Source organism: Symphalangus syndactylus, chromosome 23 (assembly GCF_028878055.3).
Source record: "Symphalangus syndactylus isolate Jambi chromosome 23, NHGRI_mSymSyn1-v2.1_pri, whole genome shotgun sequence".
NCBI classification, from domain to species: Eukaryota; Metazoa; Chordata; class Mammalia; order Primates; family Hylobatidae; genus Symphalangus; species Symphalangus syndactylus.
The window spans coordinates 42,208,129-42,231,121 of NC_072445.2; the positions used below are offsets into that span (position 1 = coordinate 42,208,129).

The 22,993-nt window shown below is 44.6% G+C and overlaps 1 long non-coding RNA gene and 6 other non-coding genes across 7 annotated transcripts; 3 read left to right on the forward strand and 4 right to left on the reverse strand.

The window, feature by feature from the left end:
* Positions 1 to 332: 332 nt before the first annotated feature.
* TRNAM-CAU (transfer RNA methionine (anticodon CAU)) lies at positions 333 to 405 on the forward strand. Its single transcript has one exon. It is a non-coding gene; the product is annotated as a tRNA-Met (tRNA).
* Positions 406 to 2,882: 2,477 nt separating this feature from the next.
* On the reverse strand, positions 2,883 to 2,955 carry TRNAK-UUU (transfer RNA lysine (anticodon UUU)). Its single transcript has one exon. It is a non-coding gene; the product is annotated as a tRNA-Lys (tRNA).
* A 5,350-nt stretch (positions 2,956 to 8,305) lies between these two features.
* On the reverse strand, positions 8,306 to 8,378 carry TRNAM-CAU (transfer RNA methionine (anticodon CAU)). Its single transcript has one exon. It is a non-coding gene; the product is annotated as a tRNA-Met (tRNA).
* A 36-nt stretch (positions 8,379 to 8,414) lies between these two features.
* Positions 8,415 to 9,778, reverse strand: LOC129472879 (uncharacterized). Its single transcript, XR_008654121.2, has 2 exons — positions 9,186 to 9,778; positions 8,415 to 8,577 (listed from the first exon to the last, which is right to left on the reverse strand). It is a non-coding gene; the product is annotated as an uncharacterized lncRNA (long non-coding RNA).
* Positions 9,779 to 9,858: 80 nt separating this feature from the next.
* On the forward strand, positions 9,859 to 9,940 carry TRNAL-AAG (transfer RNA leucine (anticodon AAG)). Its single transcript has one exon. It is a non-coding gene; the product is annotated as a tRNA-Leu (tRNA).
* A 1,952-nt stretch (positions 9,941 to 11,892) lies between these two features.
* TRNAQ-CUG (transfer RNA glutamine (anticodon CUG)) lies at positions 11,893 to 11,964 on the forward strand. The gene has a single exon. It is a non-coding gene; the product is annotated as a tRNA-Gln (tRNA).
* A 438-nt stretch (positions 11,965 to 12,402) lies between these two features.
* Positions 12,403 to 12,507, reverse strand: TRNAL-CAA (transfer RNA leucine (anticodon CAA)). The gene is made up of 2 exons: positions 12,470 to 12,507; positions 12,403 to 12,447 (listed from the first exon to the last, which is right to left on the reverse strand). It is a non-coding gene; the product is annotated as a tRNA-Leu (tRNA).
* Between the last annotated feature and the right edge of the window lie 10,486 nt (positions 12,508 to 22,993).

The following is a 22,993-nucleotide window of genomic DNA, read 5'->3' on the forward strand; positions in this document are numbered from 1 at the left end:
GAGAGGAAACAGGCTGGTTTCCTGTTCTCTCCAGACAAAATGGATGGACAGCCGTGCAGGTTAAGTGTCAGGTTTCTGGACAGGACGTTTTGGAAATTTTCCATCTAAGGTAAGAAGTGGGGGGTCATCAGTTCAGAATAAGAGGGACAAAAGCAGCGGGATCAGCAGCGACTTTCTTCATCTGATTCAGGTTTTGGAAGCTGTTGACCTTTTAAGAAGTGTCATAAGAATATTTTATTTTAGAAATTTAAAATAAAGGTAATATAGACAAAAATGTGTAAATAAAGTAAAAATCAGTGTTGAAAACACTTGATGAGGACTACTGGTTGTCTGCCTCCTTAGCGCAGTAGGCAGCGCGTCAGTCTCATAATCTGAAGGTCCTGAGTTCGAGCCTCAGAGGGGGCAGTTCGCATTTTTGTCCCCAACTTCCATAAATAACAGTATTTGTTCAGTATACAACTATCTCTATAATTCTTGGGCCAAGCATATGTTGTCAAACAGACGAAGTCTCGGCTCTCTATGATCCGACGGCTTATCAAGTTCGAGTGAATCTCTTTTAGTTCTTGTTATGAGTATAATCTCTTTCTAGTGGGCATGCTGTTTTGTCCGAGTTCTTCTGACCTCAGTTCCCTCATGGGACAGTATCCTTCTACTGATGCAACTTAATTTATTGAAAAAATGAATAGACAGATGAAAACCTGATATTCAATTTGTTGTGGCAGCCCTAGGAAACTAACACACCATCTCTTCTCTCACTCACCAACCTCCCATCACATCAACCTCAAGCTGTTTTATTTTCTTCATAGAATTTTTTACTATATAAAGAAAGTTGCCTTGTTCTTTTATTTTTTAACGTTTTTATTGTCTGTTGCCCACCCACCCTCATAGATTGTAAATTCCGTTAGAGACTGAATTTGTTTTATCCACTTCTATATTTTCAGTGCCTAGCACAGTATATGATAAACAAGTATTTCTCAAATCAGTCACTTAATTTGATATCAAATGTTATGGTTTTCTTTCCATGCTTCTTGTCACTATCTTACTCCACACCATCAACATCTCAAACTTAGACTACTTGCAATCATCGCCCCAGCAGTTACACATACTGAAATTCATCTTGCAGGGTATACCTCTCTGGCCCAGTCCGTGCTGGAAAAAGAGAGGGCTCTCCTTAGGCATCTCCTCCAATGTCTGGACATTAGGGGTCTGTATTTCAGGACAGCTCTCTTAACAGTTCATTCTGGTGCCAACTTAAGGAAGCGTTTTTTTTTTTTTTTTTTTTTTTTTTGAGATGGCGTCTCGCTCTGTCACCCAGGCTGGAGTGCAGTGGCACGATCTCGGCTCACTGCAAGCTCCGCCTCCCGGGTTCACGCCATTCTCCTGCCTCAGCCTCTCCGAATAGCTGGGACTACAGGCGCCCGCCACCACGGCCGGCTGATTTTTTTTGTATTTTTAGTAGAGACGGGGTTTCACCGTGGTCTCGATCTCCTGACCTCGTGATCCGCCCGCCTCGGCCTCCCAAAGTGCTGGGATTACAAGCGTGAGCCACCGCGCCTGGCCCAAGGAAGCGTTTTATAGGGAACATCTTAACAGTTTCTTCTGGACCCTAGGCCTCTGGTTCCAGGAGCCTACATCTACCACAGTTAAGGAAATGCTGTTAAAGATTTGGGAGAAGCCTAAGAGCTGGGTTGTCTGGCTGTTCAGGCAGCTCTTCAGAGACTGCTTTATCCTTATTGGAGCCATCACAGTTCAGTCTGTTCCTCTCCTTTGCAGAATCAGACACTATTTTTATTTTATTTATTTGTATTATTTATTTTGAGTCTCGCTCTGTCTACCAGGATGGAGTGGAGCGGCACGATCTCGGTTCGCTGCAATCTCTGCCTCCAGGGTTCTCCTGCTCAGCCTCCCAAGTAGCTGGGATTATAGGCGCGTGCCACCACTGTCGGCTAATTTTTGTATTTTTAGTAGAGACTGTTTCACTATTTTGGCCCGGCTGGTCTCGAACTCCTGACCGCAGGTGATCTGCCCGCCTCGGACTCCCAGAGTGCTGGGATTACAGGCATGAGCCACCGCGCCCCGTCAGAAACTATTTTTTTCTCTTTTTTTTTTTCTGAAGGAGTCTCGCTCTGTCGCCCAGGCTGGAGTGCAGTGGTGCAATCTCGGCTCGCTGCAAGCTCCGCCTCCCGGGTTCACGCCATTCTCCTGCCTCAGCCTCCCCGGTAGCTGGGACTACAGGCGCCCGCCACCACGCCCAGATAATTTTTTGTGTGTTTTTAGTAGAGACGGGGTTTCACCGTGTTGGCCAGGATGGTCTCGATCTCCTGACCTCGTGATCCGCCCGCCTCGGCCTCCCAAAGTGCTGGGATTACAGGCGTGAGCCACCGCGCCCAGCCAGAAACTATTTTTAAATTCACCTAGAATTTTTCAGACTTGCAGGGCTGACTCACAATAACTAAATGCCAGAAACATGCCCAGCCAGAATTTGAACATATTATAACTTTCTTATAATTGATCAGTATATTCCCTCCTATGTAAAATAAACTGCACTGGAAAGCAAGTAACAACACAAGATTACTCTGGCACCTGTAAGCAGAGTAACAGGAATAATAAAATATTAAATACTTCGTATTCTAAGGTTATCCTTAAATGTCAGTTTTCTTCAGATAACCTGGGACTGTCTCACTGTAGAGGGCCCATGTATTCACCTCACTACGTTTATTTTGCATCAGACTTATTCGCCGATTTGTGGGTTGAAATTTGGGGCCCTAAGGGTTTTGTGAACCTTTGCAGTATATGAAATCTGTCCCTATAACAGGATACTTTTTTTTTTGGCTTTTTCAAACATGATGTCAGAATCGGGTGCTAAAAGCCACCTTTACCCACGCCCGAACAGGGACTTGAACCCTCGACCCTCAGATTAAAGGTCTGATGCTCTACCGACTGAGCTATCCGCGCTCCTTGCAACACTTTTCTTCCGGCTTATTCTAGTGAGTAAAGAGCTGCACAAATTGATACTGTCCAACTTAAATCCTATCCATGTTCCTTTTCTTTATTCCCATCTATGCTTTTGCCCCCTTTGAATATGGCTCACAGTTATTTTTGTCCCCAACTCATGGAAAAAATTAACTCCCATCTTTGTGTAATGTAATCCAAACAATTACTTGTAAAAGTAATGCATAACTACAGACATAATCGCCGGTTTTGTCTTGTCTTTAGTCTTCAAAGGTTATGCTCCAGTCTTCCCTGCGACCTTAAGAATACCTGGCACACGGGCGCGGTGGTTCACGCCTGTAATCCCAGCACTTTGGGAGGCCGAGGCAGGCGATCACAAGGTCAGGAGATCGAGACCATCCTGACCAACATGGTGAAACCTCTTCTCTACTAAAATACAAAAAATTAGCCGAGCGTGGTGGCGCACGCCTGTAGTCCCAGCTACTCGGGAGGCTGAGGCAAGGGAATCGCTTCAACTCGGGAGGCGAAGGTTGCAGGGAGCCGAGATTGCGCCTCTGCACTTCTACCTGGTGACACAGTGAGACAACAGAAAAAAAAAAAAATAGGTTTTGAGAACTTATTTTGAGAAAGGCTCTCAGCTTTGCCCTGGGTTTACTGCAGTGGAGAGGTACTACCTCAACACTTGTGGGGTTCATACTTTAAAAGGGAAAGGCAGCCATTAAAGGACAAATTACACTCTGTTTAAACAGCCACTGTGATAAATGCTCTGAATAAAAAGTTCAGGTTACAAAATATTGAGAAAAACAAGCATAATCTCATGACCTAACTTTGCAAATTAAATGAGATAATGTAAGCAAACTCTTGCTGACATTTCCATGAAAACGAGGTGTTATCACAATTATTACTTATTATTGTAAAATAGATCATTTAGAACACTGTATTTAACCATTTTGGTTGTGCCACTTTAGACAAGTTTCTTAATCTCTCCACCACTTTACTTCCTTAAATCTCACAGCAGAAATCCCTTCCTCAAAGGCTAGGTTCAGCACAATGGTTGTCATGTGGTACATTTCTGATCGTGCATTTATTTAAGCTACTATTGAAAAACAGATTCGAGGTTATTTACACAACTATACTATAAGATAAAGTGAAAAATGTTAATATATTTAAATCAAGATAAAGGGAACATAAAGGAGGAAAAGTAAGGTGAGACAAAATAATGCACACTGTAAATCACACCCCGCCCACTATCTTCAAGAGCACGGATTATAAAGGGAGATGACCTCTTCCAGGGAATTAGAGAAGACTTCTCCCAGGAAGTGATGTTTAAACTGAAAACTAAAGGCCTAGTTGGGCAAAAATGTGACTCCAGCATTCCAGGAAGATCAAAAAGCAGAGCACTTTCAGACACCTGAGAGAAGGCCTGAGCAGCTTGTGTACAGAGAACTCAAGAGAGTGTTGATGAAGGTGGGGGCTGAGGTGGACAGGAAGGCAGGGACAGACCAGTGACTCACAGGCTCAAAGGTTATGGCTACTAGTGCAGAGAGCTGACTGCACTCTAGCAGCAATGTGAAGCCACTGGGAATTCTGAGCAGGAAGAAAGGACATGATGAGATTACTTTTAAGAGTACACTGGCTTTATGTAAAGAATGAGTCAGAGTGGAGGAAGAGATGATGCAAAAACCCAAATTTGGCCATCGTGCAGAAGAAGGCCATCAAGACATGGCTTAGTGACTATGTGGCAGTGGGGAGGAATGATGCAGAGAAACTGGGGAACAGCTAGAAGAAAGAAAACTTGGGCCCAGACTGCCCCTGGGAACCTGGAGGGCAGGAGGTGTCAAGATGTCTCAGCTGCTTATTTACCAAAAAAAGCTCTTTACAGGGAAAAGCAGAAATAAAGCAAAACAGGGCGAGGCCAGTGGCTCCCACCTGTAATCCCAACATTTTGGGAGGCAGAGGTCGGCGAATCACTTGTGGTCAGCAGTTCCAGACCAGCCTGGCCACCATGATGAAACCCTGTCTCTACTAAAAATACAAAAATTAGCTAGGTGTGGTGGCGCATGACTTAGTCCCATCTACCTCAGGAGGCTGAGGCAAGAGAATCACTTGAACCTGGGAGGCAGAGGTTGCAGTGAGCCAAGATCACACCACTACACTCCAGCCTGGGTGACGGAGCAAGACTCCATCTCAAAAAAAAAAAAAAAAAAAAAAGAAAAAAGAAAAATTAGAAATAAAGCAGAATAGGAAACGGCACCTTGTAGATTTTGAGAGTTCTCTGGGAAGCATAGAGCATTTATTCTGCTTTTGATGAGCCTTGTGAAAGCCTGAGGCAAGTGCTGCTAGTTTTAACCAGTAAGCAAGCCCTGGATGACCAAACAAAAACGAGGAGAATTTTGGGAGGAAGTGATCTCTCCAGAGACGGTCAACATGGGATAAATGAATACAGGCTGAGTAAGTCCTTGACTGGGGCTTCCAAAATGTTGCCACACTGATGGCATTCAAATCTCCTGGAGTCACTGTTAAAAACCCAGATTCAGGCCAGTTGCGGTGGCTCACACCTGTAATCCCAGCACTTTGGGAGGCCCAGGTGCACCGATCATCTGAGGTCGGGAGATCGAGACCAGCCTGACCAACATGGAGAAACCCCATCTCTACTAAAAATATGAAATTAGCCGGGCGTGGTGGCACATGCCTGTAATCCCAGCTACTCGGGAGGCTGAGGCAGGAGAATCACTTGAACCAGGAGGTAGAGGTTGCAGTAAGCTGAGATCGTGCCATTGCACTCTAGCCTGGGCAACTAGAGCAAAACTCCATCTCAAAAAAAAAAAAAACAGATTCACAGATTCTATCTCAGACTCATGAATCAGAATATTCTCAAGGTCGGCCGGGCGCAGTGGCTCAAGCCTGTAATCCCAGCACTTTGGGAGGCTGAGGCGGGCGGATCACGAGGTCAGGAGATCGAGACCATCCTGGCTAACACGGTGAAACCCCGTCTCTACTAAAAATACAAAAAATTAGCCAGGTGTGTTGGCGGGCACCTGTAGTCCCAGCTACTCGGGAGGCTGAGGCAGGAGAATGGCGTGAACCTGGGAGGCGGAGCTTGCAGTGAGCCGAGATCGCGCCACTGCACACCAGCCTGGGGCACAGAGCAAGACCCCGTCTCAAAAAAAAAAAAAAAAAAAAAAAAAAAAAAAAATATTCTCAAGGTCTGGCTGACCTCCACAACTTAACTCACTGTTGTCTTTTCTCTCCCCTATGCAGTGAATTCCCTCTCTGAACATGATCATGACCTCTGAGACCCTACATGATCTATGTGCATCATGTAGGGTCTATGTGTATCTAACCCCCTCATCTCTTATCAAGTTCTCCCTTGCTTACTGACCTACAGCAGCACTAGTCTCCTCCTTCGTTCCTTGAACATGCCAACGGCATTCTTGCCAAGCCTTTTGTAATTACTGTTCCCTTGGCCTGAAATTCTCTTCTCCCTGATAGCCTCACAGCTCACTCACTCACTTCCTTCAAGTTTCTGTTCAGATGCCTCCTTATCAGGAAGGCCTCCTTGGTCACCCTTTATTATAAAGCAATCCCCTCCCTTTTGTTCTCCATTCTCTTGCTCTTTTTCTTCATGGCATGTATCACTACCTCACATTTTATATATCTGGTTGAGTTTATTCTTTATCATTCCCCACTAAAATGTAAACTCCGTGAGAGCAGAAGCTTTTTCTGTTGTGTGGAGTGCTATCCCTGCACCCCTTATGTGTCATTCAGGGTCTAGTTAAGAAATAAGGCCGGGCACAGTGGCTCACATCTGTAATCCCAGCACTTTGGGAGGCCGAAGCGGGCGGATCACTTGAGGTCAAGAGTTCAAGACCAGCCTGGCCAACATGGTGAAACCCCGTCTCTGGTAAAAATACAAAAATTAGCTGGACATTGTGGCGGGCGCCTGTAATTTCAGCTACTTGGGACGCTGAGGCAGGAGAATCGCTTGAACCCGAGAGGCAGAGGTTGCAGTGAGCCGAGATTGTGCCACTGCACTCCAGCACTCCAGCCTGGGTGACAGAGCAAGACTCTGTCTCAAAAAAAAAAAAAAAAAAAAAAAAAAAAAAAAAAAACGGGAATAACACTAGGTATTTCAACTGGGCACACCATGGTAACTCAGAGGTAATAACTACTGGGAAGTAGCTACCACCTTGTCGGGCTGGAAGAACAAAAAGGAAGAGGTTGAGACGACTGAGGAAAGGCACCCTGGAGTGCTGAAGAGGACACGCTGCAGCTGGACTACTACTTCTTTATGTAAGGGACAGTGAGACATTCTGGAATGCATGAAGAGAACAAATAGAGATGGGACTCAACTGCCATTGTTGGAGTGACCTGACGGGAAGAACAAAATTTAGAAAGCAGCCCCTGCTTCTCTCCTCTTGGTTTCTAGTCTCTTTCTGGTTCCTCTTATTGACAGAACACAAGAGGAAGCCAACGGGCAAAGGAGTTTGGGAAACATTATTTGCAGGCACCCAGCCCCAATGTCACAAAACAAAGTATATAAGGGTGATTTTAAAGCTGAGAGGGAATGGATTAATAGGAACATAGCTTTGAACAAAGTAGGACTCAAGAGCAGGACATTAATTATCAGTCTTGCTCATTATTATTTGAGTCAGGGGCTCATCTTGACTGTAAATATCAGCGTATCTTCTTCACTTCTTGTTTCTCTTTTTACCCCTTCCTGCATCTGGTAGTTTGGATGACTACCAGTCATCCAGTCAACAGGACTGGAAGCAAGAGAAAAGGTCCAATGCAATGAGATTGAGGGGGGAGTTTTTTGTTTCCTTTCTTTTTTCATATGGAATGTTATTGGTGGCAACGTGGTGGTAAGCCATTCCAGAAGAATAGTAAAAGATAACCAAGTCAGTAATTGATAATTAGATTCTATACCTTCCACACCCCTAGTACAACCCTCCACCCACTCTTTCTTATCTCAGCACTCTAAAACTGGTAAGTCTCTTGACTCTGGTGTTTTTAAAACAAAGACAATTGCCAAGCATATCTGAAAAACATTTGAAAATGCTACCAGCTCTATCTCCAATTGGTATGCAGGGCGGGAGGGGAGATGAGAATTTTGGAGAATTTAATTCTTAGTGAAAATCACTATTTTGTAACTGAACATGGCTCTATTAAACAGCAATTACCCGTTCTGTTCCATCAAAGCAAGGTCCTTAGATTTTTTTTTTTTTTACTTACCAGACATATTGTACACTTTTCTACAGAGAAAGCAGAGAAAGAACAAGGATTTGTCAACTTCCTTCGTTGTCTTACTCATTTTGGGTCAAGAGGAAGAAACATGGCAAAATTAGTGCGTTGCCCCCTCTGAGGTTCGAACTCAGGACCTTCAGATTATGAGACTGACGCGCTGCCTACTGCGCTAAGGAGGCAACTGCCTCTATCCCTTAAGCAACAGCTCTACCAACATGATTATGAGGCATATTAATAAGGTTTTAAGTTCTCTGAATTACAATGTTTCAAAATAAGGCGGAACTATGATTCAATTCACTTCTAAAACACTTTGGATGACAAAACTACGTAGTACAAGGCAGGGGCCAATTCCTAAACCAACCTCGTTCTCCCACAGACCTTCTTTTTTTTTTTTTTTTTTTGAAACGGAGTCTTTCTCTGTCCCCCAGGCTGGAGTGCAGTGGCGCGATCTCGGCTCACCACAACCTCCACCTCCTGGGTTCACGCCATTCTCCTGCCTCAGCCTCCCGAGTAGCTGGGACCACAGGCGCCCGCCAACACGCCTGGCTAATTTTTTGTATTTTTTTAGTAGAGACGGGGTTTCACTGTGTTAGCCAGGATGGTCTCGATCTCCTGACCTCGTGATCCACCCGCCTCGGCCTCCCAAAGTGCTGGGATTACAGGCTTGAGCCACCGCGCCCGGCAGACCTTCTTTTTTTTTCTTTTTCTTGAGACGGTGTCTTGCTCTGTCACCCAGGCTGGAGTGCAGTGGCGCAATCTCGGCTCACTGCAAGCTCCGCCTCCCGGGTTCACGCCATTCTCCTGCCTCAGCCTCTCCGAGTAGCTGGGCCTACAGGCGCCCGCCACCACGCCCGGCTAATATTTTTTGTATTTTTAGTAGAGACGGGGTTTCACCGTGGTCTCGATCTCCTGACCTTGTGATCCGCCCGCCTCGTCCTCCCAAAGTGCTGGGATTACAAGCGTGAGCCACCGCGCCCGGCCTAGACCTTCTTAAAGAGACTTTAAGGGCTGCGAAGGCAACTGAGTCTGGACTTTGCAAAAGTCCTTCCTGTACGGGGCCCTGGATTTCTCATCTCATTTCTGGGCCAGGAACGAGCATTTTTTCCCTCTATGATTAGGGCTTTCGTAGATGTACCGCCTCTGAAGCGAAGACAAGGCAAATAATAATGAGTGCACTCTTTGCCTCCCTTGTGAAGTTCCGTGGAGACACTCGGTCCCCTGAAATGGATGAAGGGCGAGGGGAGGAGGTCTCAGGATTTTTCCTCGCTTTTCTTAGAAGCAACAGGCTCAAATCAAACGGTTGGACTTGCTTACTCCTGAAGTCTAGAGGCTTACTTCCTGGAATCCAAGCGGATGTGGAGCCCATGGCGTCCTCTGGCGCTCTCGGTCTCTTCGACCCCTTTTTATTGTGTTGACGATAAATGGGGCAGGACTCCCCTCCTGCAGCACCTGCAGCATCCTGTCCAAGATCCACCTGGGAGCTGAGAGGAAGCAAAGTGTCGGGGATCAGGGGGTTCTCGGGCTATGCTGAGAAGCAAGGAATGCTGAAGAAGGGACCTGAGGGAAAGGCTTATAGTGATGTGGGAATGGGAATGAAAGGACTGGAAAGGGGCGACAGTCACTTGGGTGAAACTGCAAGCGGCGACATAGCCTATGGGCGGTAGCGTGGCCGAGCGGTCTAAGGCGCTGGATTAAGGCTCCAGTCTCTTCGGGGGCGTGGGTTCGAATCCCACCGCTGCCAGAGTGAGGTATTTTTTTTTTTTCCCCCTCGTCACTCTGACCCAGTAGAGGTCCATTTTCAAGCCTTGTGTGGGCAGTTCTCACAGCTTCCTAAGTGAGGCAGGTTCCTCTTCTGTTTTCCTAGGGGCCACAGATAACACCCATATGTACCGTCCCACAGTGCCCAAATATTTCTCGATTTAGGGGCTCAGACATCTCGTCCCCTAGTTATTCCCTTCAGTGTCCTTCATGTGTTTTCATTCACCTTGCAAGATTTGTGAACCAACCAAGGGCAATTCTAAGGAAAACGTACAACCTTCTTAAATCCAGACTCAAGAATAAATAAGCCACGCACGCTCATCTGCCCTATTTTCCATTGTCTTCTCCAAGGGATAAATGTGCTAAGGCTGAGAAAACAAAGGAACCAACAAACCTAGAGCCTTTCCCCCTTCACCTATCCTCAGAGAGCAGTTTAAGGCCCTTAGTTGAACACAGTTGAAGAGTTAGCTTTTGAGATTCTGATATCGTCTTAAACAGTAAACATTTTTCCTTTTCTTTCTTTTTTTTTTTTTTAAGAAATAAGGTGGAGGCTCATAGAATAGAAAGAATGACACCTGTTTTAGGGAAGAAGGACTTGATCTGTTATTTACCTGGATCTGGGGTAGTTTAGACCATCTTTTAAGGCTAGGAGACTCAAGGAGATAGAATGGAGAGTTTGTGTGTGCAGGGAGGTGGGTAGATGCTTAGGAGCACTTTACAGTCGCCTAGCCAGAAGTCTTCTAATTTCACTGCTTCTTTCCTCACCTTCCAAAAGATGTATCCAATACATACTAATTGAGCAGATATTTTGTAACAGGCACCTTGCTTGGTTGGAGATACAACAAAAGGATGAATGCCAGCAAATGATTCCAGGGTTCCTTAGCAACTCAGTCTTGAGAGACTAGAGAGGCACATTAAGCATAATTGACCAATAATTAATATTAAGATTGACTAAAGTAGTAATTTATATCTGAGTATTTCTTCCAGACATGCTACGTATATATGTGGTCTATTTGCTATACGTTGTACTCACAATTACTAGATAAATAACCATGTTATCTTAATAAAGTTAAGATTTGAAAAAATGAATGACTACGTCCAGCACTATAACATCCTCGTTTGGTCATCCATACTAAAGGACACCTATTTGTAGGGTCATCTGGACGCTAAGATGTCCACGTGGGAGCTGGGACCTGGAAAGGCAAAAGAAGATAGGAGGAGGAAGAGAAATAATTATTCCCTTTTGAACTTGTAAAATTTAGCCTAGCGAGTGAAGGCAAAAAAGAAGTCTAAAGTCTCCCAAAAGTCTAAGCTGGGCTGTCCCACTGAGTATTCATTCATTCATTCATTCATTCATTCACTCATGCTTTCATTTATGCATTCATGCAACAAGCATTGGTTGAGCTTCTACAAAGCAGCAAACCGTGGGCTATCAAAGAGGACTGAGACTCAGCCCTGCACTTAAGGCATTTTGGAGGAATGCGGGAGACAGATTTTAAAAATTCAAGCCCATGGTTACAACTGAGGGGCAGTGCCAAGATACTCGGAGGTTGTTCTAGAGGCATCTGTAGGTATCGTACAATGAATAAATGAGGCTGTAGAAAGTAGATAGTTTATTTTTTCTTTTCTCTCTTTTCTCCCTTTCAAACCGTGAGACTAAAATTAAACTTACCTTTTCGTGGGCTGGAAACGAAAGAAAATAAAATCTCCAGGAATAACCATATTCCCAGAGCAGTATACTGTCCTGCCCCGAAGGATGGAAAAAAATCTGGGAGAAAGGCTCAGTGGAAACAGTGTGTGAGCCCTCCCTCTCCCATCCCTGCGTTTGGCACTCCAAAACAAAAAACCGCCCCTGCAAAATTACTTTAAATCAATTAGTAAGTAGAAGAAAAGAGAGACCCCAGGTGGATCCAGTAGCCAAGCAGTCCTAAGGAGGGTTCCATGGTGTAATGGTTAGCACTCTGGACTCTGAATCCAGCGATCCGAGTTCAAATCTCGGTGGAACCTTTCATTTCTCTCCTTTTGCCTTGCTTCCGGTAACTTGAGCGTGAACCTTGCTGCTTTCATTTTCAGTTTCATCACTTTTATTTTTGATGGTTTCTGGTCATGAGGAAAAACATGTATTCTGCGGTCCCAATAACCTATGAGCTCAGGGCCAGTATGTAATGATGGAGTCTGTATACATGTCTTTCTATTCCTACCTAGTCTAGTTTCCTCCCAGGACGCCTCTGGGTGAGTGCTCATGTAGTAAATGAATGCTCCTTTTAACGAACTGACCAAAGCAGGGCAAAACGTGATTCACTACTAAACAGCGAACAAGACTGAAAAGGAAGGGGGCAGACCTCATTGAGAGTGCATCATTTTAGTTAGAATCGAAAAAGTTGAGGTAGAAAGAGTGAAAACACAGAAATGGCTAAGTAGAGTAGAGGGAGAATAAAATGACTGTGTCAGAAGTGGGATTCGAACCCACGCCTCCATTGGAGACCAGAATCCTCAACACGAGGAAGCCAAGCTTGAGTCTGGCGCCTTAGACCACTCGGCCATCCTGACACCTGGGAGACTTGTCCTCGCAAATCAATATAATCTTCTATTGTAATGAATGTTTACCCAGCGTTAAGTCATTACTACATTCGCGATTTAATGAAAGAAATGGAAAAGTAAATTCCTGCAAGTGAACAAAACGTTCTATCTAAATGGAATCAGGAACCGTGACTCAACTCGCGAGGCTCTCCTCCCAATTCAGGCTAGAATTCAGCGTTTCTCGCCCCTCGCCCCCTTCTACACTTCCCTGCACGACCCGGGTACAGGGGCGCAAGCATCCTAACAACCCAGCAGCGACTCTGCCCTGAACAAGAAAGAACACATAGCATGACAAGAAAAAACACGTATCCACGACAAGAAAGAATACATAGCACGGGGGCCATTCCCGAGATACTGCTTAGCAAACTAAACAAAGAGCTCAGCAGGGAAGAAATGAGCGAGCCAATGAAGACCTGACGCGAAGCAGGAGAGTTAGTGGAGAGTGGGGGATGAGAGCGGTTCAGGGGTCTTGAACATGAAAAATGACTGTCGATGTGAGTAACAGGAGTTGACTTGGTCAGGAGTTGAAAGAGGGTGAAGTGCAGGGGTGCAAAACCAGAGTAGCATGAAGGAAATGTCAGCACAGAACCGAAATCCCCAGATCTCTTCCCTCATCACATTCCCAGAACTTGTCAAACAGGCTCATCTCCCCTCCCCCTACCTCTCCCAGGAGGTTGAAGGAGTATGTCAAGGGAAACTGGGATAAAGTTTTCCAGAGATAAAGAAAGACAGATGAGATATCCAAGTCAATTTACAAGGAAAAAATAAAAATTAAAACAACGATAAACACTGGTATTTGAGGGTCTCCCAAAGAAATGGCTGGGTCTGCATAGAATCCCCAAACACTCTGCAGTCTACAGGCTTGGGCCAGGTCCACAGAGCTTCCAGAATCAGGCGTTTAGTGCCTTACTTAAAATATGTACGACAACCAAGGATAATCAGGTGGTTGTGAAAATATTTCTACAATAAGACAAGGACGAATAGAAACAGAAGGGGGCAGGAAGAACCTAAGAGGAAACAAATACAATGCAGGAACCTGGACTTTTTAAAGATTATAATTAATCCTCGGGAAAGTAGGAGAAGATACTGCACTCATGAAACAAAAAGGACGGGAGCTCTCAAAATTATTAATAATATTATGGTGGCCGGATTTTTAAAAATTTCTTATTTTTTTTTTTTTTTTCTTGAGACGGGGTTTGGCTCTTATTGCCCAGGCTGGAGTGCAATGGCACAATCTCGGCTCACCGCAACCTCCGCCTTCCGGGTTCAAGCGATTCTTCTGCCTCCAGAGTAGCTGGGATTACAGGCATGCGCCACCACGCCCGGCTAATTTTATGTTTTTAGTTAAGACAGGGTTTCTCCATGTTGGCCAGACTGGTCTCGAACTCCCAACCTCAGGTGATCCACCCGCCTCACCCTCCCAAAGTGCTGGGATTACAGTTGTGAGCCATTGCGCCTGGCCTAAAATTTCTAAACAAGGTTGTAGAAATCTGGAAAGTTTGGGGTGAATGATGGAAAATAGCAGAGAATTGACAAGAAAATAAAAGGGTGTATAATAGAAGATATGCCAAGAAACTAACAGGGATTCTAAGGAAAGAGGAGAAAGTGGAATAAAGGAGATAAAGATGTAATATAAGATTATTTTTCAAAACCGAAGACCTTAAATCTCCAGATTTAAAAGGCCCACCAACTACCCTGCATAGTGTGTGGCAAAGCCCCACAATAAAGCTTGTCATTGTGAAATATCAGAGGAATAAGGTGAAGATCCTAAATGTTTCCAGAAAGAAAACAAAACTAAAAGATTGCATAGAAAGGATTATGAATTAGAATGGCATCTTTTTTTCTCCACAGCAACACCAACACCAAAAGCTGAAAGACAATGAGGCAATGCCTTCTAAATCATTTCAGTAAAGGAAAATAGTTTCCACAACTAGATTTCTGAACCCAGCCAAACTATCAATCAAATATGAATGGACATTTTCAGAACATTATCTCCCAAGTACCCTTTCTCAGAAAGCTTCTGGAGAATTGTCCACTAACGAAGGAATTAAACTAAGAAAAAGGAAATATGAAATCCGGTGACTGGGGGCCTAACACAGGAGAAAGGTAAAGGAAAAAATTCCGGGGCAACTGCTGAGCTACCAGGCTAGAAGGCAATCAGTCTATGGTGGAATAGAAGAAAGAGGGCTAAACGAGGGTTGTTTCCAATGGGGGAAAATGGAACTTACATATTGCCTCATGCATTTGACCAGAAAATAGTGTCAGAAAGCTGGTACTGAATTAGGAATAAATATTTGGAAAAGTAAGCAAAGAACAGGAGGCAATTATTAATCCCAGGAAGAACAAAAGGTTGTCAAAGGAGGTAATTATGGTATACCATGTAACTCAGCTGTTTAAAATATTACAAAGTCATAATGATGAAAACCATAAATATTAATTTAACTAAAAATTATACATATGAGGTCGGGCACGGTGGCTCACGCCTATAATCCCAGCACTTTGGGACGCTGAGGCAGGCGGATTGCCTTAGGTCAGGCGTTCCAGACTAGCCTGGCCAACATGGTGAGACCCCGTCTCTATTAAAAATACAAAAAAATAGATGGGCGTGGTGGTGGGCCCCTGTATTCCCAAGCTGAGGTGTGAGAATCCCTTGAACCTGTGAGGCAGAGGTTGCAGTGAGCTGAGATGGTGCCATTGCACTCCAGCCTGGGCAACAGAGTGAGACTCCATCTCGTAATAATAATAATAATAAATATGAATGTATATTACCATATTCAAAAATGTATTCAATAAATATATGTTGAATTAACAAATGTATAAGTAAATAAATATATCCACAAGAAGAGATTCATGAAGAGCGTAGGCATAAATATAAAGGATTCTTATGGATGTATTCTAATAATAAAATACACTATTGATCAATATATTTTCTTGAGTATTTTCTTTTTATGTCCATCAGTCTCACCTCTCTCTGCTGGGCTAAGGAAAAATTAATCTTCCCTTTAAAGCTATCACTAAGACAAAGTAAAAACAGGTCAATGATAATCCTACAGAAACCTTTTAAAGCTGTTAAAACCACTTCAACATATGAGTTGCTGTAAATGTTATAATTGGTTAAAAAGAACAAGCAGGCCCGGTGTGGTGGCTCACACCTGTAATCCCAGCACTTTGGGAGGCTGAGGCGGGTGGATCATTTGAGGTCAGGAGTTTAAGACCACTCCGGCCAACATGGCGAAACTCCATCTCTACTAAAAATACAAAAAAAAGGCCGGGCGCAGTGGCTCACGCCTGTAATCCTAGCACTTTGGGAGGCCAAGGTGGGGGGATCACGAGGACAAGAGAGCGAGACCATCCTGGCCAACATGGTGAAACCCCGTCTCTATTATAAAAATTAGCTGGGTGTGGTGGCGGCTGCCTATAGTCCCAGCTACTCGGGAGGCTGAGGCAAGAGTATTGCTTGGACCAGGGAGGCGGAGGTTGCAGTGAGCCGAGATCACACCATTGCACTCCAGCCTGGGCCACAGAGCCAGACACTGTCTTAAAAAAAAGAAAATAGGCCGGGCGCGGTGGCTCACGCTTGTAATCCCAGCACTTTGGGAGGCCGAGGCGGGCGGATCACGAGGTCAGGAGATCGAGACCACGGTGAAACCCCGTCTCTACTAAAAATACAAAAAAATTAGCCGGGCGTGGTGGCGGGCACCTGTAGTCCCAGCTACTCGGAGAGGCTGAGGCAGGAGAATGGCGTGAACCCGGGAGGCGGAGCTTGCAGTGAGCCGAGATTGCGCCACTGCACTCCAGCCTGGGCGACAGAGCGAGACTCCGTCTCAAAAAAAAAAAAAAAAAGAAAATAGCCAGACATGGTGGCACACACCTGTAGTCCCAGCTACTTGGGAGGCTGAGGCAGGAGAATCACTTGAATCCAGGAGGCAGGAGGTTGCAGTAAGCCGAGATCATGCCATTGCACTCCAGCCTGGGCGACAGAGCCAGACACTGTCTTAAAAAAAAGAAAATAGCCAGACATGGTGGCGCACACCTGTAGTCCCAGCTACTTGGGAGGCTGAGGCAGGACAATCGCTTGAATCCAGGAGGCAGGAGGTTGCAGTAAGCCGAGATCCTGCCATTGCACTCCAGCCTGGACGGCAGAGGGAGACTCCATCTAAAAAAAAAAAAGAATAAGTAAATCTGGTGAATTGTTTTCCATTAGTGCACCTATTTTCTGCTTTTTGGACATAGTGGTTAAAATGAGGTGAATAGACAGAAATGCATTTACAAATTTATGATATAACTTTTCAATAAAATAAAAGGTGCTGGACCAATTAGGAAAAAAACTAAATCTAGACCTTTGCCTCACACCAAACACAAAAATGAATTCATAATGGACCATACACCTAAGTATGATAGGGAGAGTAAAGCTTCTAGAAAAATATGTTAATGAATGTAAGGTACGCAAAGATTTCAAAAACAGGAAGGAGTAACCAAAATGAAAAAAAAAAGTTAACCAGGCACCCACCTGTAGTTCCAGCTACTCAGAAGGCTTGAGGTGGGAGGATCGCTTGAGCCCAGGAAATTGAGGTCATAGTGCACAATGACAGCCCCTGCGAATAGTCACTGCACTCTGGCCTGGGCAACACAGCTAGACCCCATGTCTATTAAATAAATAAATAAGTGTAAAAATTTAAAAAATAAATCAATAAAGTCGATGAAATAAAATTCATCAAAACTAGAAACTTCTATTCATCAAAGAACGTCATTAAGAAAATGAAAAATGGAGGCTGGGCATGGTGGCTCATGCCTGTAATCCCAGCACTTTGGGAGGCTCAGGCAGATCACAAGATCAAGAGATCAAGACCATCCTGGCCAACACAGTGAAACTCCGTCTCTACTAAAAATACAAAAATTAGCTGAGCGTGGTGGTGCACACCTGTAGTCCCAGCTACTCAGCAGCCTGAGGCAGGAGAATCGCTTGAACCCGGGAGGCGGAGGTTGCAGTGAGTCGAGATTGCGCCACTGTCCTCCAGCCTGGCAACAGAGTGAGACTCCCAAAAAAAAAAAAAAAAGAAAAAGAAAAATGAAAAATGGAAGCCACAAATTGCAGGAAACATTTGCAAAATACATACCTGAGAAAGGACTCATCCTAAATATATAAAGCACTCTTGTAAATCAACAAGAAAAAGACAAATAATTTTTTTTAATAACAAAAGACTTGATCAGGAACTTCCCTAAAGACTACATTCAAATAGTCAGTACACATATGAGGCCAGGGATGGTGTCTCATGCTATAATGCTGCCAGGACTTCAGGAGGAGGGAGGATTACTTGAGCCCAGGAGTTTGAGACCAGCCTGGGCAACATAGTGAGACTCCCTCTGCCCCACCATCTCTACAAAAAAAAAAAATTAGCCAGGCATGGTGGCATGTGCCTGTAGTCCGAGCTATTCAGGAGGCTGAGGTAGGAGGATCATGGGAGCCTGGGAAGTTGAGGCTACGGTGGGTCATGATTCCATAACTGCACTCCAGCAAAAGAAAATTTGAAAATGTGCTCAGTATCATTAATGAGCAGGGAAATATAAATTAAAACCACAATGAGATACCACTACAAATCCACCTGAACAGCTAAAATATTTTAAAACACATATGCTATACCAAGTGTTGGTGTAATATGTGCGGCAACTAGAATTCTCATGCATTGCTGCTAGAAGTGTTAATTAGCACATTCACTATGGAACATTTTTTGGCATTATCTAAAAAACTAAACATATGCCTACTAGCAATTCCGCTCCTAGAAATGAGGGCATTTGTCCATGAACAGACATATACCACCAGAACATTCAGGGCAGCTTTATTCATAACAGACAACAACTTAAAACAACCCAATAAGTGCTTATGATAGGAGTCTTTATATGAAGTTCAAGAACAGGCAGAATTAATCAATACTTCTAGAAATTTGGAATAGATATTTTTTTCTAAGTAACCTCTGGGAGTGGATACTGATGGAAAGAGACATGAGAGAGCCTTCCTGGATGCTGAAAATATTCTTCCTCTTGATCTGGATGATGGCTACACACATGTAACAATTCATTAGCTTATACACTGAAGACTTGTGCCCTTTATGTATATTTTACCTCAATAAATTAACAATATGAGACAGTTTATCATTTAATGTCAATTAAATGCTCTACAGCATAAACTCTAAAAATGTTTGATATAGTTTGGATATTTGTCCCCACTCAAATTGGATATTTGTCTCACATTGAGATGTAATCCCCAATATTGCAGATGGGGTCTGGTGGGGCCTCCTTGCTCCATTCTTGCCAGGCGATGTGCCTGCTCCCCTTTTGTCTTCCTCCATGATTAGAAGTTTCCCAGGCCAGGCGCAGTGGCTCATGCCTGTAATCCCAGCACTTTGGGAGGCCAAGGCAGGTGGATCACTTGAGGTCAGGAGTTCAAGACCAGCCTGATCAACATGGTGAAACCAGTCTCTACTAAAAAAATACAAAATTAGCCAGGTGTTGTGGTGCACGCCTGTAATCCCAGCTACTTGGAAGCTGAGAGAGGAGAATTGCTTGAGCCTGGGAGGCGGAGGTTGCAGTGAGCCAAGACAGTGCTATTGCACTCCAGCCTGGGCAACAAGAGAGAAACTCTGTCTGAAAAAAAAAAACAAAAAAAAAACCCAGAAGTTTTCCAAGGCCTCTGCAGAAGCAGCTGCCACTGTGCTTCCTGTACAGCCTGCAGAATCATGAGCCAATTAAAACTCTTTTCTTATAAATTACCCAGTCTCAGGTATTTCTCTTTTTTTGTTTTGTTTTGTTTTGTTTTGTTTTGTTTTGAGACGGAGTCTCTCTCTGTGTTGCCAAGGCTGGAGTACAGTGACACAATCTCGGCTCACTGCAACCTCCGCCTCCCAGGTTCAAGCGATTCTCCTGCCTCAGCTTCCCAAGTAGCTAGGATTACAGGCACACACCACCACACATGACTAATTTTTTATATTTTTAGTAGAGACAGCGTTTCACTGTGTTGGCCAGGCTGGTCTCAAACTCCTGACCTCAAGTGATCCGACCGCCTCAGCCTCCCAAAGTGCTGGGATTACAGGTGTGAGCCACCGCACCCGGCCCTCAGGTATTTCTTTATAGCAGTGCAGGCATAGCCTAATACAATGTTAAAAAGGGAAAAATTGTTGTGACCTGGGAAGATGGGAAAAGTTTAATGAGAGGCTGATCTGGAGGGAGTGGTCACCTGCAAGGAAAGCAGAGGCATCTGCTTATTCAAGGAGTTTAGCCCAGAAAGGGAAAAGAAATGGTTCCAGAGCTCACAAAAGCACTGAAATCTTCTTCAGGCCCAACATCTCTAGGTCCTTCATTTATTTCTCCCTTGCAGTTCGGGATGCCATTCCCACCCACTGTGTTATTCTTTCTCATAGCATCCTGTCTCTTCCATCATAGCACTTGTCACGATTAGTAACGACATATTGATTTGATTAATAAGCGAATGCCACTCCTTGTTCTGGTTATTTCATACTGCATAATAAACTGTCCCAACAGGTAGGGCTCACTGGGATGATTTTTCTGTTACACCTGCCATTGACTGGCAACTCAGAATGTATCCATTTGGCAATTGGGCTGCTCTTCATTGACAATCCTCATGCTTTTGTCAGGGAATGGCTGGAAAGATGGCCTCAGTGAGCCCACTCCCCCTTTATGGAGTCCCGTGGTAGAGTAGTTGGACATCACTATGGACCGAGTTGTGTCCACTCAGCCCATCACATACACACAGCTACCAACTCAGTTTTGGAATTTTAACCCCCAATGTGACTATATTTGAAGATAATTTTTTTTTTTTTTTTTTTTTAGATAGAGTTTTGCTCTGTTGCCCAGGCTGGAGTGCAGTGCCTCAATCTTGGCTCACTGCAACTTCCGCCTCCTGAGTTCAAGTGATTCTCTTGTCTCAGGCTCCTGAGTAGCTGGGATTACAGGTGTGCACCACCACGCCCGGCTGATTTTTGTATTTTTAGTAGAGACAGGCTTTCGCCATGTTGGCCAGGCTGGTCTTGAACTCCCAGCCCCAAGTGATACACCTGCCTCAGCCTCCCAAATTGCTGGAATTACAGGCGTGAGCCACCGCGACTGCCTGGAGATAGGATCTTTACAGGGATAACAATTAAGGATAAATGATGTCATAAGAGTGAGGACCTAAGCTGATAATACTGGTGTCCTTATAAGAAGAAGAAGAGACATTAGAGGTGCATGTGCACAGAGAAAAGTTCATGTGAGGACATAGTCAGAAAGCGGCTGCCTGCGAGCCAAGGAGAGAGACCTCAGGAGAAACCAACCCTACAGACTTTAATCTTGGACTTCCAGTATCCAGAAAATAAAACGTGAGAAAATAAATTTCTGTTTTTTAAGCCATCTAGTATTTTGTATGCCAGCCTGAGGAGACTAATAAAGATATATCTGTGGTGTCTCAGGACTCAGAGACACAAGACAGGGGCTGTCAGCCCTCTTACAGCCCTGGCCTGGCACTGGTATAGAATCACTTCTGCCATACAGTGTTAGAGTACTCATAGGCCAGCCCACCAGATTCAAGGGGGTGGAGGAGTGGGCTGCACCCTGTTTTTTTTTGTTGTTGTTGTTTGTTTGTTTGTTTTGTTTTGTTTTTTTGTTTTGTTTTTTTTTTTTTTTTGAGACGGAGTCTCGCTCTGTCGCCCAGGCTGGAGTGCAGTAGCGCAATCTCGGCTCACTGCAAGCTCCGCCTCCCGGGTTCACGCCATTCTCCTGCCTCAGCCTCTCCGAGTAGCTGGGACTACAGGCGCCCACCACCACGCCCGGCTAATTTTTTGTATTTTTAGTAGAGACGGGGTTTCACCGTGGTCTCGATCTCCTGACCTCGTGATCCGCCCGCCTCGGCCTCCCAAAGTGCTGGGATTACAAGCGTGAGCCACCGCGCCCGGCCCTGTTTGTTTGTTTTTTGAGACAGAGTTTCGCTCTTGTTGCCCAGGCTGGAGTGCAATGGTGTGATCTTGGCTCACTGTAACCTCCACCTCCCAGGTTCAAGTGATTCTCCTGCCTCAGCCTCCCAAGTAAATGGGATTACAGGCATGCGCCACCACACCCAGCTAATTTTGTATTTTTAGTAGAGACAGGGTTTCTCCATGTTGGTTAGGTTAGTCTTGAACTCCTGACCTCAGGTGATCTGCCTGCTTCGGCTTCCCAAAGTGCTGGGATTACAGGCGCAAGCCACCACGCCCAGCCTTTTTTTTTTTTTTTTTTTAAGACGAAGATCTCACTCTGTTGCCCAGGCTGGAGTGCAGTGGCATGATCATAGCTCACTGCAGCCTCAAACTCCTGGGCTCAGGCAATCCTCCCACCTTAGCCTCCCAAGTAGCTGGAACTACAGGCATGTGCCATGATGCCCAACTTACATATCTTGGTGATCCAATGTCATGTGCATATGAGAGGTCTCTAAGATAGTGACTATCTTGGAGACAGCTACCATCCCTGCCTCCATCCAGCCCCCAGTGGCCTGTCAGCTCCATAGGGCAGGAATCTTATCTAGTGTGTTTACCAGTCATAGTCTGCTCATATTCAAAATGCCTGTGTTAAAATCAAGGAAATCCTCAACCCCTTGCTGTTTGAAAGAATGGGTCAGATTAGCTTTCCCTCCCACTGTCTTCAAAGATTTTATCCCCAGGAAATAAAATATAGCTAAATGTTGGGAAGCACATAACCAATGCAAAAATAAACAATATTTAGATGACTAATGACAATTACATTTTTCAGTGGGTCTTGATGTACAGACCAGTGAGCATTATCTCAGTCCCCTTGCCGTGGTAATTGGTTCAGGAATAGGTAGTAAAACCAAACCTAAGCCAACTGGCACATGAATTTCTATGTCCACAAGGATTAGTCCAATCAATAAGAGCAAAACACAGGGCTTTGCTGGCTGGGAAAGACAAGTCATTGATGCTGTGACTGCAGAAATTTTTTAAAATTTATTTTGACAGAATTGTAGATTCACATACAGTTATAGGATGTAATTAAGATCCAATAGCTGGGCGCAGTGGCTTGCTCCTATAAGCCTTGCACATTGGGAGGCAGAGGCGGGAAGATTGCTTGAGGCCAGGAGTTCAAGATCAGCCTGATCAACATGGCAAAACCCCGTCTCTACTAAAAATACAAAAATTACCTGGCCATGGTGGCACACGCCTGTAACCCCAGCTACTTGGGAGGCTGAGGCATGAGAATTGCTTGAACCCCGGAGGCGGAGGTTACAGTGAGCCAAGATCACGCCACTGCACTCCAGCCTGGGCGACAGAGCAAGACTCTGTCTCCAAAATAATAAAATAAAATAAAAATAAAGATCCAGCATACCCTTCACTCAGTTTCTCCCAATGGTAACATCTTGCATAAATATAGTACAATATCACACCAGGAATTATTATTGATAAAATCCACCAATCTTACT